The 16,112-nt window shown below is 31.3% G+C and overlaps 1 long non-coding RNA gene across 1 annotated transcript; it reads right to left on the bottom strand.

Annotated features, from left to right (window-relative positions):
* Positions 1-7,698: 7,698 nt before the first annotated feature.
* LOC134243439 (uncharacterized) lies at positions 7,699-9,044 on the bottom strand. Its single transcript, XR_009987032.1, has 2 exons — positions 8,698-9,044; positions 7,699-7,782 (listed from the first exon to the last, which is right to left on the bottom strand). It is a non-coding gene; the product is annotated as an uncharacterized LOC134243439 (long non-coding RNA).
* Positions 9,045-16,112: the final 7,068 nt, after the last annotated feature.

Below are 16,112 nucleotides of genomic sequence, written 5' to 3'. Positions count from 1 at the left end.
CATCGGGCTGATATTCGAGTCTTGGGTTGATATGGGGTATGATACAGATTTTGCCATGAATTATTCTCTATTTATTTCTTAAATAAAGATTATAAAACCATTCATTTTTTTTTATCAGCAAAAATATATTTATGGAGATTTAAACAAAGTACATTAGCAAAATCGTTTCTTTGATTATTTAATTAGCCTATATAAGCTTTTGTAGCAAAATAAAGATAACGAAATAATCTACTCTTTAAGAATTGAATAGAAGGAAAATGCTCGGAAAATCTTTGTCAGAGTGCTTTAAAGAACAAAAACATACACTTAAATGTCAGAGTTTCATTGAAAGTTTATGAAAAAATGTCATTTGTGACACATGACAGAATTTGTGGGGAAAATTGTCGACCTTTTATGGCTTTTATATCAAAGATAAAAACTCTGTATATTTGTTTTACAGGGAATTACAATCAAATGAGGATGTATTGCAGTGACATCAAAATGTAGGGTTTGGTCAACATTCGCTCATTTGTTATCTGACATCCTGACTGCTTAAGATATTTGAACCCCTGTCCTCTCCTGTGAAGGAAAACTATACTTTGATATTGTTATTTTTTTTTATTGTTATGTCAAAACCTTGTGTTTGAGCTTATTTTTTAAAATATATATATACTCAAAAGGTTTTTTATGAATGCTATGTCACTTTAAAAAATGCATTATTAAAAAATGTTAAAGACTACCTTTAATTATTATAATCCTTTCCTTGAAATACTAGTCTTGAATACTAGTAATATTTATCTGAGTTCAATAGGCATAAATGTAGTTGGAATCAACTGCCCATTTTTGTTGACAGTATATTTAGATAATATGTGTTATAGCTTAAAAAGAATAATTAAAAAAAACATTGATGTGCTACAATGTTTTGCATTAATGAGGATTTTAAACATCATTATTGAGCGTTTTGAAAGTGAAAATAACTTATTTTTGCACTGAATGTTTTTCCGATAACAGGAAAATGTGTGCTTTCAATGGCACTAAGCAATAGAAAATAACAAACCATGATCAATTCTCATAACTGCAAACAATATGAATTTTGAGAAAAGAGAAAAATACACGTTTTCCAAGAAATTTAAGGGGTTGGGAGCAGGCACCTTGAAGGAATTAATATATATTCTCCTGTGAGCCCTTTCACACCTGTTTTTATTTGGATGTTTTACTTTAGACGATTAGGACCATATAACAACGAAATTGTACGTTAAACAATTTGACTTCAGCTTTTTTTATCGTTAACATTCCTTATGTATGTAGTGATGTTGGTTATGCAGGTTGTAGTAATGTTTGCTACTAATTATAACTGTATATTTAGTATACTTCTCTAAATTTGTGCAGTTATCAAAAGCACGTTCTGAGTAAAATCTGACTGGGTCAGATAAGTTAACATTAAATAATTTCAACAATTGGTTTAAAGTTAGCGTTCGGTTATTTCTTTAGTCATTATAATTGCCTTCATAAGAAAGATAAAAAAAATCCTAGTGACGTTTTATTTTTGTCTGACCTTTTCGTAGCAAGTGTTTACTTTCCTTTCATACTAGACTACGGAATATTCCATATATCTGATAAAAAAACAAGTGCTCATGACGAGTTTGACCGGTGACAGGGATGCTTGAACTACCTTGGCACCTTATTCCACAACTGAAAATGTTTGAGGTGTGTATTTTATGTCCCGTTCACAAATTTGTATTTAATATTAGTAGAATATTTGATGAACCCTGCAACCTTTTATTAACCCCCCCCCACACACACACACACATAAACACACACACCCCTTAACTTGTGAAGCTTTATAATTCGAGATGATAATCTTGTCAAGAGAGAAGGATACAGGAAACTGAGAGTGAACCCGTAATCAAAACAAGGAAACATGGTATGAACACTGCCTGACCAAAAAAAGGTTTTGATTTTTATCAATAAACAGTAGAACTTTTAGTTTTTGAAGCATAATCTTTCGTAAATAACAGGTCTACCTACGAAAAGAACGTTTTAATTATACTTTTTTTTCCTAGTTTCGGTCTTATCAATCGGTTTTGTTGTCGTCAACAAAGTCTGTTGTGAAAGTTGATATTTATGCGCATTGATGTGTACGTTTGAATTTTTTATTCAGTGTAAATTTTTTATGAAATCCTTTGGGAATCTTCGATTTTCAGACCCTAATAGCACACACGAAACCCTGTCACTACGCCGTAGAATACACAATAAAGTACTCTAGGAACACCAAATTTTTTACAACATTTATTACCAAAAATTTATTAACCTGATGTAAAAAACGTAATGTAGAAAAACAACAGCTGTGCGCTTACGAGAGCTGTTCAATAAATATGTCCTGAGCTCTATGACATACAACATAGAAAACATTTGACATAAAGCTTGACTTCCTCTCATGATTAAATCTTAAATTGATTACAGTTTATGTGACCACTTTTCATCACATAGTTTCATTGTGAGAAGCTGGAAAACAATGGCTATACGAGACGCTGCATTAATAATGAATGATAAAGAGTCAGTAAACTAGAGTGAAAATAAACACTTCATTAAAGCTGCTGTAAAACTTGTTAAGAATCCCAAAGAAATATTCACTGAAATATGTGTAAAGCAGCCAATGTCTGTTTTACAGACACATGAGCAGGTGGATTTCAATGAACAAAAATGATATAATGGACATAAAAATGGGTACTGTCCTTAGCAACAAGGGCTTACAACAACCAATGTACTGTTTGCTGAAATTCAACAGATTATCACTGACGCTGTTTGATTGACTTTAAGACACGTAGCAAAATTGATAGGCATCATTTTGGGGGTACTTTACACTGTTTCACAGAAACATTTGAGAGTAAAAAAAGCTTAGTACTCAATGGTCACCCTATGAGTGATGACTTTTGTAAATTGTAGTCATCAACATTTGTCTGAAAACCAAACAAATAATGAAACTTGAATTCATTACTTGAAACCCTCAGAACAAATTAACAATAAGATGCACTTGACAAAAACAGCCAAGGTCTGAGAATTGCAAGAGCACAGAAACAGTTTTATATGCCGTTTTTTCAAATATAAGTGGTCTTTTTGTCCAAATTCTTATTCGGGAGGGGGAGGGGAGTTCAATTTCTTGAGAAGTCTAGAAAGCAAATTTTTTTGCAAAAAATCGAAAGGCTTAAGAGAGGATGGAACCAGAATCAGGAATCCAGCACATTAAATTTCTTCAAGACAGCGTCTAAACTTACACGCCATGGGGATAAAGAGATATTTATTATTTTGTCACACGATATTTACCAGATCTTTCATCCTTTGACTTGTTTCATTTTCCAAACTTGAAAAAAATCCTTTCAGAAAGAAGAAACAAGTTCAGGAAACCATAGGATCTGCCAGATTCCAGTATACGATTGGCCCTATTCAAAAATGTGTTCTAAAAGTAACAAGAAATTGGATAAAAAAAGTTTCGAACAAGTGTTTTAATTAAAAAAAAGGTATTTAAGTGAAATCATTAAGACTTTATCATTGAAAAGCGGTTTTAGTTCCATTCTGAGCACCGAAGACATTATTTTTTTAACAGACCTCGTAAAATTAATTTGTCATCTTTTCCTGCCCATTTTTATCAATGTTCATTTGGGTTACTTCTCTTTTCATTTCACAATTGCTCTTCTTTGATTAAGCACACCAGTGATAAAAGTCGCTAAATTCATAATTAAAATGTACGAGGGCCGTTCAAAAATTACGCGGACTTGTTGCACAGAAGAAATATTTGACGACATAATCGGGCAAAATTTCACAAATAATATAAAAGAATCTTTACTTATATGGTCTTCAAATTTCATATCAAAATGTTGTAAATTGGTATTAATTTTGAGTGATTTTTCAGGACATACCATTAAGTCACGGCGCAGCAATCTTTGACGTCACAAGCATTATAAAAAATATGTGACTGAGCTTTCATTTTCTCAATATTTTCCCTTGAGTACCTGTATAGTTTGAGTTACAACCTTCTTATCTACACGTCTTTAACATCTTTTCAAACACCATTTCTTGTCAAGCTTGAAAAAAATCTATTAAACTAAATTAATATTTTCAACTTTTGTTTCAATTTTTGTAAGAATATTCTTTAGAACTTTTTTTCAAAATGTTTTAAAACTAAAAACTTCTTATGAGATATAGTGTGATATTGGTGACTCTCAATCACGTTCTTTACAGTCCGGATAAAGTTAACTTTTCTACAATTCAAAACGTAGAACTTTCTATAATCTTTCTTTCTAATATACCCAGGTCCTCCCGTATAGCCTTTACCCTTGGCCCGTTTGGGACTAGGAATGCCCAGCACCTTTGCCTCACTAAAAATTTGAGCTAGTTACTTGTCCCGTAAAATATCAATTTGCTATTTGTGGGCGAATGTCACGAGTAGCCTAGTTTACTACATGTTTTATTATGCATATTTTGGATCTATGTTGCCGATATCTCGAGCATTACGCATATTTTAACAAAAGTGTGGTGCGCCGTCAATTCAGGAGACGTCATTTTCACAGTCGTTTCCACGGGAATCGCATCAGAGAAAAATCACTATGTTTCTGTTAATACTTCAAATATTACGTCCGAAATCTAAATACATAATAATAGAACAATTTAAAGGTACATTTGAGAAAATTGTTGAAAAATATCGCGAATTTTAGAAAATCAATGAGTTAAATTTTTGAATCCGCATGGTTTTGCTTCAATTTTTTTGTCGTGCGCCGTACCTCTCCATCAACGATATCAACATACCGATAATTTTAGTAGAATTTTTTTAAAATACAGAAATTTTGCCAAAAATTTATTGGAATCTTTAAGATACATATTTCTGTGAAATTTTATAACTATATGACGTCTGTAAGAGTAAATAATAGCACAGTCCGCATAATTTTTGAACGGCCCTCGTATAAAGTTGTTTTATGGAAAAAGGCAATGGGTTATAAACTAAATGTAAAATATCTTTTGACAATGTGTAAATGCTAATTTTAATGTTATCTTATCTTAACTTATACATTTGGTCCGTAACTCGGAATCTTTCTCTAAGGTAGGAGGACACAAAAATGTGATGCTATCTAGACAATATATAGGTCGCATTTAAAGAATTTGATTCAATTAATATTGCTACAGAATCGAAATCTTGCGTTCTTAAATGAAACATACGGAGATAACAAACAGTATTCAAGATCAAAGTCCTTAAAACAACACAAAATAGGAGCAGAGCAAATACGTGCCTCCAAAAATCTGAGATGGGATCAGGTGCCATGGAAAAGTGAGCATCTCCTGCAGACAGGTCACACCCGCTGTCATGACTGGGAAATAACGGAAAATCTATCCTCAATTCAGTGTATAAATGATGGACTAACAATCAGCACGAAAAACGTCAGTCAGCATTTGACTCAATGATAAATTGTATTCGCTAACAATGTCATTGTATCGACCGTAAAACTCGACTTTAAACGAGACTGCTGATATTCTTGCTTTATAAACTGGTTTGTCAATAATTTACCTCGTTTTAGAAGATGTTCGTACGTAGAGCATGCTCTTGAGTATCAAGTAAACTGAGATATACAAACTCTGTATGCAGGTGATGAAAGTATATTGCTACATAAGTGAGGGAAGTTGACGAATAAAAAGTTAAAGTCATCACGTTTATCATAGAGCTTAGTTGTAAGATTACCATTAACGTCTTTTTCAAGTAAAATATCCAAACTTGAAACAGATGTGTCAGACTCTGTGTTATTATTTATCTCAAGTTCACCAGGATATAAAGTATCGGCATAAGAATGGATATTACCATTCTTGATTGACAATACGTCGTCTATATATCTAAATGTCGTGTTGAAGGCCACAGCAAGTGTTTTCTTCATTTCACACATAAGATTTTAAACACATTCTGCTTCATATGCATACATAATTAGGTCTGCTATTAACGGGGTGAAATTGGTACTCATGGGAATTCCAATTGATTGCTGGAAGACCTGGTCTCCAAAAACCACATAGATATTGTCAATCAGAAACTAAAGCATTTTTTGATGTCAACTTCAGAGTGCTTGTGTGTACAATCAGAAAGTGATTTAACAAAATAATTTTGCAGATGACCAATGACCGGATAAGTAAATTTAAGAGTTCCATTTTTATTGAAAAAGCAGCTGTCAATGATATCAAAAAGCCTGGACTTTAATTTATCGTGGGGAATGGTTGTGTATAAAGTTGTAAAGTCGTAAGTTTTTAATCTGTTGATTTTGGTAAAATCTTGCGATTTCTAATTGTCCAAAACGTCCTTGGTATTTTTAGGTATCTGATTTACACCACTTCTTGAATATACTGTTGCACAGTACTTTTGAAGTTTTTCCTTCACTACTGTCAACATCTTAGTGAGGAATAAAGAAAGACGCTTGGTTGAACATTTACTGTAACCCTCTCTATATCTTTGTAGTGAATCTATGAAGTTTCGGAATCCAATATAGATATGGTAGTTCAAATTCATTTTTTTCTTAGGGATATTCAAAATATTCCAAACTGACATATGATTTTGAAGTATTTCTTCCTTAGAAAGGGAACTATGAGTATAAGTTGGATTACCATGTAGAATTGAATCCAAGTTCTTCTAAAATACAATTTGTATATGCAGCTTTAAAAACGAAGACAATGTTGTTACCTGCTTTGTCAGCAGGGACCAGTGCGTACTGATCATCTATTTCTTTTATCACTTCTGGCTGGCTTATTGAATACAATAGTTTTCATATTGCCCCTCAATCTTTTAACATAGATCTGATACATTTAATCCATTCTGTCAAAGTGTCAACGTCTTCTTTTTCATGTCAGGGTGAAGAAGAACAAGAACATGATGAAGGATTATGTTTCAGATACTCGATATCTGGCCATGTAAAGTTTTTGCAATTAAAAAGTTTGGAAGCAATAGTCGATGTATACTTGTATGAAATACAAAGTATTGTATGGTGGAATATAAGTCTGGACCCTTTTGTGATTAAGAATATTACTTATATTAACCGAGTCAATTCCTTTATTAGCATATTGAATTTAAATAATAAACGGATTGTTTTAGCTGAATTTTCTTCAGGAAAACGTGGGGTTTAAAAAGCCTTTGATTTGCTGTAGCCATAATCACAGATTCTAGCCTATATTCTGGTGCCAAGGAATCAAAAAAGGGCTTTCCTTGATCTTTTCAAGAAGACTATTTGAAAGATTCAAAGGGACAGAGTTAAGATTTGTGCAAATATAATGTAGACCTAGTTTATTTTGTGTACATAAGGTAGTTTCGCCGATATATGGCTGAAATATTGCCGATTCGGCGTAAAACATTAATCAACCAATTAATCAATAACCTAAGGTAGAAATGAATCAAAAGAGACATCCTGTACTAAAAGTTTATTGTAAGACCGATCGATGCCAATGGTTTTTTCTGTAACCTTCTGTGGCAGCACTGGATTTAATAAACAATTAAAACAGGTTTATCACTTGGATTTGATATGGCTGATGTCGTGACTTTACAATGAACACAGAAAAAGTAATTCATATTGCAAGTATATGAAAAAAATATCTCCCCGTCGTCATTTTTTTCTGTTCACCTTTATTTGCATGATTTCTTCATGACTTCAAACCGAAAATGATTTTCATTATATCTGTAGAAGAATATATCAACAAAAGTTATTTTTATTTATAGTTTATTTTATCATCAAGATATAACAATTCTTTGGAAACACAGATTTTCATACGATGTTAATAATAGCCCTGAAATAAAGAAGAGAAATCTTAAATGACATTCAATAAAATAGAAGATAATGAAGATAAATGAAGCTTATGAGTTTATCAAAACAATACAATCTTGTGTTGAGTAAACACCTCTTAGACATAAAAGTTGGGATCTAATGGAGGAGTAAGCATCCCCTGTCGACCACTTATACCCGCCGTGTGTTCATTTTCATAATAAGATACACAAGCCATTCGTAGACCACTAAGTGTGAAACCAAGCTTTTGTTTCAAATACGTCAGTAAACATTTGACTTTATCATAGTTTGTATTTGCTAATAACAATGTCATTGCACCAACCAATGAATTTGTAAAAAGTTGATTTTAAACGAGATTTCTGTTACCCTTGTCTTATCATATATGATAAACGCTTATCTTTCAAACATGTAGAACATAATTTTGCATTTCGAAAAAAAAATGGAAATATAACTCTTTATGCATGTGATATGGCTCAGGCCCTTAAGATGCACATCTATAAATTCCGTATTTTAGTTTCAGTTTCGTTTTCCATATTTCGTAATTTCTTTTTTCTTTATATAATATTTTCGTTTTTCTTTATATACATGTAATGATTTCGTTTTTCTTTATATAATTATTTCGTTTTCTTTATTTAATAATTTCGTTTTTCTTTATTTTACAATTTTGTTTTCTTTATTTCATAATTTCGTTTTCCTTTATCTAATAATTTCGTTATCTTTATTTTTTTTTAAATTCAATAATTTCGTTTTTCTTTATTTAATAAATTCTTTTTTCTTTATTTTTGGTCTGCATTATTAGGCTTCCGTAGATATCTGTATATATGACTACATCAATAAAATTAACGATGGGAAAGTTGAATTCAACACGTTTATCATAAAATTCAAGTAAGCATGAACAATAACAAGAATGAACACATACTCCGTATTTTTTGCCACCATATCCATATCCTTTGCCGCCAAAGAAACCTCTACCAATTCCTCTGCCGCCAAAATAGCCTCTAAATTTTCCACCATAATAGCCTCTAAATCCTGGACCACCATAATAGCCTCTCCCAAATCCTATTCCACCATAATAGCCTCTTCTAAATCCTCGGCCACCAAAATTACCCCCGAATCCTCCATAGAAATTACGAAAATATCCTGGACCCCCATAGTAAGATCCTAAAAAGCCGCCTTGGTAGTATGGCTGGTAGCCATAACCATAGCTTTTGCCGTAGTACGAGCCATAGTCGTCATCACTTACGGCTAAAGAGAGCAGTGCAAGGCAACACACCAGCTTGAACATCTATTTAAAACAGTATTTGTGAAGGAATCATTTTTCGGTTTTTGCTTAAGGGAGTAATGCATTACCACATTACTTATCTTTTTTAATGAAATGTTTAATTTTTGCTAAAGTAACAAGAAAAAACTATAATTTTATTAATTTCACTGTACTGTATTTCAGACAAAAATATTTCAGAATCGTAGAAATTTCTAACTTAAAGAGACTTGGACACAGACTTGAAGTGAATATTTTCAAAACTTTAAGTTAATACTCTAACAACATGATTTATTTGTTACTGTGGCAGTCACATCAGAATGTTATAAACCAGTTTAGATAATTTTTTTATGTGGAAATTATTAAAACTACGAATAAATGAGGGGTTTGTTTAACACTTATTCTTGCACTCTCACGAAGTAAAATTTGTCATTATTATTTTTTTAAAATAAAATTTTGTTTTGTATGAATGAAAAATATAAATATATTTATCCAGAAATTCCAGTAAAGATAAATAAAAGGGCAGAACCAACTCACATATATCGTAAGTCTGATCATACCAATTGAATTTTAAGAATTTATGTATGAAGAATAAATTCAATTAATTGAGGCAATAGTTTAATAAAAAAAAAAAAAAGAAAGAAGGAAATTTACATTGAAAACAATGCAACTGAGTCCAGGTCCCTTTTAGACTCGTCGCTGAGAAAAGAATATACATATTATTAGATATTACTGGAACATCACTTCCTGCACAAAATGTTTTCAATCCCCATAACACTACTTCTTTTTATAAGAATTTTTTTTTATCATTTATAATCATTTTGTAGACCTGAAATTATCTTCATTTATATTATATTGGAATAAAATAATCTAAAATAAAATTAAAATGTTGCTTTTAATAAAATCTCATAAAAACAATATTGCAAAATCTATTGCATTTCCGTCCTTTTATAAAATAATATAATAAATAGTATGAAATGTTTGTACACGATTTTTTTTTATTTCCAATAACTTAAGTTTGTAATTTCTCAAAAAGTAAACTTCGAGAATATTATAGTTCTTACCTTGGTTGATACAAAGAGTTTCAGAAATTATTATGATTGAAAGAATGGTACACGTCTTATTTATACTAAGTTTTCAAAACCTTTAAATGTTAAATTTCTATTTTAATTTTCAATGGTTTTTAAAATGGATATTGAGAAAATTGATTGTATTAACCTTTTTGTTTTGATATTTGAATGATAATTAAGATCCGTAATCTTCATATTGTAAAATTTAAGATATCCATTATCTTGTCCTTCATAAAATCCCCTTTTCTATCATACTTTTCCATATTTAAACATTAATGAAGCAATAAGATTAATGTGCAATTAGTTAAGAATGTGCCATTTTCTGATTATTAACTTACTGAGGCGATGGGTTCCGGTGTAGCAAAATCTGGTTTCGAAGAGATATTATCTCGAGAACATCTGATTAAATGGCAACTTCATTTATTATTATTATTATTATTAAAATGACTTAAATCTCAAAGGAACTTTGAACTTACAACAAAAATCAAATGTTCACCAGTTGATTGGAGATTATATATGTAATTTTGAGTGATAATCACTTGTTTGAACTCTATTAAAAAACTTGACGACAACTCCTTGATGTAAAATTGAAATAAAACTATAAACATAATTTCATTAGATTTTGTCCTTGTCATTCAAAGTCATAAAAAAAGTTACTGATATAGTGGCTTCTTTTATATTTATTACAAAAGGAAACATTCTGAATACTAGAGGTACTGTGAGCACAGCTCACCTAATGATAGCACCACCTCTCTTTTTCTTTTAATCCAATATTGATTGTATATATCCCTTTAAATTAAATATACTTATCTTGTAATTAAGACATTCATTAAAATGATTTTTAATGATATACAGGCGTCTGCTACTAAGCTACTTACAAGTATTCATAGTAACTGTGATTTGAGTTAAAACTAGGAATATAGTGCACATTTCCAGTATATTTTAATTGGCTCAGTAATATTTTACATTTAGTTATTACAGCAGTATTTATAAAATACATTACATCTATTTATGGGATGAAGGAGATCTCTAATTCTACCATTTGGTTAAGAACCGGACCTCTCACTGAAATTTCAAACATTGTTTTGGTAAATAACTAAAATATCTCAATAATTCATTTTAAAAACCAGAGAGTTATATAAAAGCTAAAATTTGTTATATTTTTGGCAAAAGTTGTTTAAATAAGGAGTAACTGGCTTTTTTTCTCATAAACAGTGAAAAATTTGAAGAAAACAAATAGAGACGGTTTTCATAAAACAATGACAATCATAAGATTTGTCACTACTCTTTCATAAAACTATCTTCCGTATCAGCAATCTTAAAACAATTATCGAGACAAATGTCATTCTAAGTATTACAAGGAAATTCAAAATATGTTTGCATTAAGTTTAGTTTTGTTCTTTCTCTCTCTCTCTCTCTCTCTCTCTCTCTCTCTCTCTCTCCCTTTTTTTTTTTTTTTTGAAAAATTGCATATATAGTGTTTCTCAAAGTTCTTTTGCAGTTATGCTATTGGAAAAAATTAAACATATACTGCATCATTTTCAATGTGCCTGGGGAGGGGGTTTAAAAAAGCTAAATTTGAATTAATTTCTAACAAAAAATGGTTGAATAAAATAAACAGAAAATTAATGTATTCGTGCTCAGATATTTGTAATGCTGGAAAAAATATATGTGACACTACTCACTTAATTTTCCTACTTTTTTTTTTTGCCTTTAATAATGATTTTGTTTTTGCCAATAAATTTATTAAAAACACGTTATTGTTCTCATTTCGTTCATTTGATTTTTTTTTTAACATTTTATGAAGAAAAAATAACAAAATAATCAATGCTTATAGCCTAAGAAGAGAAACGAAAGAACAATTTCAAATCAGACTTTCATAGTTTCAAATGCAAAGAAGAAAATGTGTCAGATGTTACAACAGTATTTATACATTCCGTTAGATCTATAATGGGTACAATGAGAACTTAAACTTCTGTGAATTTGATTTTCATATGATAGACATGTTTAGTGTCCAGAAAAATCGCCTTAATATCACAAAATCAAGTAAAGGGTATAAAAATAGCAGGATGGCTTCATTTTTTACTTACATGAACGGGACCATAAAAATCATTTAAATTTTTATTTATGAAAAAATGGGTATACTTAACAATTCAATAAATCAACTACATGTTTCACTATCTCAAATTTGTTTAGACATCGTAAAAATTACATTCATTAGCAACGTTTGATCATAGAAATTATGATGTTCTTACGAGGAGGTTGAGTTCAAAAGTAAATCATTTTGAATGGAGTAATACTAGTAAATAGTATTTGGATAATACATATAAGCACTTATAAATGGCCGTATAAAGCAAGGAGTGGGAGAAATATCAATTCTGAGGGGCCACAACCAAACAAAACGACCTGAATTTAAAAAAAGATAGTACAAACACATAGTAGTACATTTTTATCTTCTAGAATTAATTTGAAGATTTAATTTGTAGATTATTGTGGTGGGATGTCACTGATAGACTACCCTAATACAGTCTAGAGGATTCATCTCTTTATCATTGTGGTGGGATGTCACTGATAGAGTAACATGATACAGTCTAGAGGATTCCTCAGTCTCTTTATTATTGTGGAGGGGTGTCACTGATAGACTACACTGATACAGTGTAGAGAATTCCTCTCTTTATTATTGTGGTGGGGTGCTACTGATAGAATACCCTGATACAGTCTAGAGAATTCCTCTCTTTATTATTGTGGTGGGATGTCACTGATAGACTACCTTGATACAATCTAAAGGATTCCTTTCTTTATTATTGTGGTGGGATGTCACTGATAGTATACCCTGATACAGTCTAGAGGATTCCTTTCTTTATTATTGTGGTGGGATGTCACTGATAGAATATCCTGATACAGTCTATAGAATATCTCTCATTATTATTGTTTTGGGGTGTCACTGATAGACTACAGTGATACAGTCTAGATTAGTGATCTATTTATCATTGTGATTGGATGTCACTGATAGACTGCCCTGATACAGTCTAGAGGATTCCTCTCTTTACTATTGTGGTGGAGTGTCACTGATAGACTACCCTGATACAGTCTAGAGGATTCCTCTCTTTATTATTGTGGTGAGATGTCACTGATAGACTATCCCGATACAATCTAGAGGATTCCCCTCTTTATATACACACTCACCCCTTTAAGATATCATTCTGTTTTTATTCAAAAGATAATCTGTCACAATATTTACTTCAGGCATCTAGTTGTCCTTAGATGTCGTTAAATCATATCGTAAGATATGACGGTTCTGTTGAACAGCTATGGTGCAACTTTAAGGTAAAGTTCTCTCTTAAGTCAGGTCATTTAAAACGATCCTCTGTATTCAAAATCAAAGGTCCATAAGAGATAATTTAATTTGAAGCAGAGAAAAAAAAAGGACTTCTAAAACATCACAGGTGGGATCAGGTGCCATGGAGGAGTGATCATGCCCTGCCGATCGGTCACACCCGCCGTTTGCTCCTCGTCATGATAAAAAATTAATGGAAAATTCCGTCGAAAATTCAGTTTGTAAATAATGGCTTAACATTTAACAGGTCGGAGAGAATACTCGAAATCGGGTATTATCCGTGAAATCGCGTATAATACTCGATATTAGGGTATCGTTGAATCCGCGAAATCGGGTATAGGAGGTGTAATCACCTAATAAAACTTAAACAATGGGATGGCGCATGTTGCCGAGTTAACTTTCATCTAGATACACATGTTTTCTAAAGGTATCACTAGCCAGGTAAGAATTTGGGCGTCAAGATTAATGCGCTCGGGACAACAAATACCCGTGGAGCTCAGTATATTTCATGATCTGCACACAAAAAGGCGTTCGATTTGCTTTACATTTTTCCTTATGTTGAAAGTATATGCATCTTCCTAATGTTCATTCCCAACACAACAGAATTGTAAAGTATCAGAATTTGGGAATTTATGATAATTCCACATCAACACGACAAACATGAACAATTTGTAAATAAATCAAATTATACGGAAACACATTTCACACACCAGATATGATGCCATGTATAAACAAGGGATTGTCTATCGTATCTAATTATGCGTCATTAATTGCTTTCACATTCATCTTGTGCATAAAATCAAATTTATTTATGAATGTATAAATAATGTAATGATAAAAATGTCTAAAATTTCGGCTAAAAGAACCCTCTTTCTCTTTTTTTGAAAATCTTTTCTTTTTTATTTATCATTCAAACATATTTGCAGAATATGTATTCAACATTTTAGCAGAGACAGTGATAGTTTCAGGAATACAGCTTATGAGAGAACATAACTGTTGATCGTTTAACGCTAAGTCATAAATATTTTACCATGATTTCTTGGCGACTTCAAAGGGGGGGGGGGGGCTAAAGGCTTCTTGACCACCTCTGACAAAACAACCTCGACTGTGTTCTACATGTGTCCAAGAGACCTCTCTTTGAATGTCACGGTCGGTTAAACTCGGTCATATATTTTTAATCGTAGGGAAGATTTATTCATCAAATAAAAATCGTATACATTGTAGGTAAACAAAAAGCAACCTGTTATTTTCTAAAACAATATAAGACTACAAATAACCAGAATTCATGTTTATTTTTTAAACACATTTTTTCATTATAGATGAGTATTAGGAAAAGTTATTGCCATGAGTAATACGTATCACAGATAAAATAACTACCGGTAAAAGAAAACTGTGTCATATTGTCTAGAACCAATCATATAGTGCGTTGTATTAGCATATTATAATGAGGTATAAGATAGCGATATAAAAAAATATAGAGGTAAAGAGGTAAAATTTACCCTGTCTATCAAATAGTATAATAAAGAAAGGAAGTGGCTACGATTTTTATGAAATTTTAATGTCCGATGAGGAATTATATTCCCAAAAAGTAAAACAAGAGTTTCCAAGGCAATTGAACACTCCATTATTTCAGTTTGTTCATTAACATGTTCATAAACGTAAAAACTATAAGAAATGTGAAAACTTGACTATGTAATTCATATTGCAATATGACTGTACCTCGATCTATATTGAGAAATTCAGTGTATTTTAACTTCATGAAAAGATGTACACATTTGACTTTTATTTATACCCCCCCCCCAAAAAAAAAAAAGAAAATCCTGTCCATATGAATTTTCACACAAATGCATAAAATAAAGTTAAAATAGTATATTTTGTATCGATTAAAATGCAACCAAAAAATTTACGGTGTATTTGAATAAAAATTCATGCTAAATTGACATAAAAAAAAAAGGTACTCACCTTCTATTAGCTATTTTCAAACTGTTTTTCCGTGGGTATTTATTTCATCTTATTTTATTTTATTCTTTATAATAACGTTGGTATTCTATTATTGCAGAGATATACAATTATGACTCGCTTATACTGTACTCTCTAACAGTTAGGAGTAATTTATATTTCACGTGAAAGGGACGCCATACATTTTTCAGTAAAAATACATAACACGGCGTTTGTCGTTTAATTTCTTTAAAATTTCACGTTTTGTGAATAGTGCACAAATTAGAAAATTAAGTATATGGAATACTTTAATGGGAAATAAAGACAAACGAAGTGTAGTTATTTGTTTTTAGAAATTATATTGAAAAATAATAACGCCATTGTGTCCTCTTTGTTACCCCAGCATTGTTTGTCGTGTGATTTTAAACTTATTTGACAACCTTATGAATTAGATTTAATAAAAATAAATCCACAAGATACTGATGTACAAGTAACAGTTACTGGCATAATGCGCCGTTGCTTTATTCTTTAGTTTTTATAGAAAGTTGCACGGAATACCCGATTTCGCGGATTCAACGATACCCTAATATCGAGTATTATACGCGATTTCACGGATAATACCCGATTTCGAGTATTCTCTCCGACCTGTTTAATACGAAAAACGCCAGTCAGCATATCACTTAATGATAGACTGTATTTGCTTTGCTGACAAGATCGCCGGATCGACCATG

This window comes from Saccostrea cucullata, unplaced genomic scaffold (genome assembly GCF_032062105.1).
Source record: "Saccostrea cucullata isolate Sc308-1 unplaced genomic scaffold, CSIRO_AGI_Scuc_v1 ctg2702, whole genome shotgun sequence".
Classification (NCBI taxonomy): Eukaryota; Metazoa; Mollusca; class Bivalvia; order Ostreida; family Ostreidae; genus Saccostrea; species Saccostrea cuccullata.
The sequence above is the reverse complement of the archived record's forward strand: the minus strand, read 5'-3'. Positions and strand labels throughout refer to the sequence as shown.